Genomic DNA, 569 nt, shown 5'->3' with positions numbered 1-569 from the left:
GCCGCCGGGTCCTGGCCGCGCCTCCTGCCCCGCCCCCTGCCGGCCTGGTTTCTAATGAGGTGGCGGCCTCAGAGCACGCTCCGCCTTTCAGGCCTTCTCCCCGCCTCTGCGTAGCCCCGCCCCTCCCCTAGATTCGCCCCTGCTATGGTTCCGCCCCCTTCCTGCCCTGCTCTTGAGCCTCCCTAGATTTCTTTTGCTGCTGGGTCTGTCCAGGCCCTTCCCTGTCGCTTTTTATTCGGCCCTGGCCACGCCCACTCCCCTTCCCGCCCCGCCCCTTGGGGGGGTCCCTGGCCTTGGCAGTCAAGGACTTAGTTATATGAGGTTGCCAGGGTTTTGTGCCCTCTGCTCCTGCCTCTGGGAAAAGTGGATCCTTCTCGCTGCTGCCGTGGCTTCTCTGGGCGTGTCCTGGGGTCCTGTCGGAATCTTGAGTTAAACTCACATCAGTAACTTGGCGTTTGATCCGCACGCATGCTAATATTGTGGATTCACTCATTCAGACGTACACCTCTGTTGACAGCTGCAGCTTGAAGAAACATCAGAGACTCAGGCTTCTGCCCAACCCAGCTTGG

Source organism: Fukomys damarensis, unplaced genomic scaffold (assembly GCF_012274545.1).
Source record: "Fukomys damarensis isolate Sample0158 unplaced genomic scaffold, DMR_v1.0_HiC HiC_scaffold_34, whole genome shotgun sequence".
NCBI lineage: Eukaryota > Metazoa > Chordata > Mammalia > Rodentia > Bathyergidae > Fukomys > Fukomys damarensis.
This window is presented reverse-complemented; position numbering follows the sequence as displayed.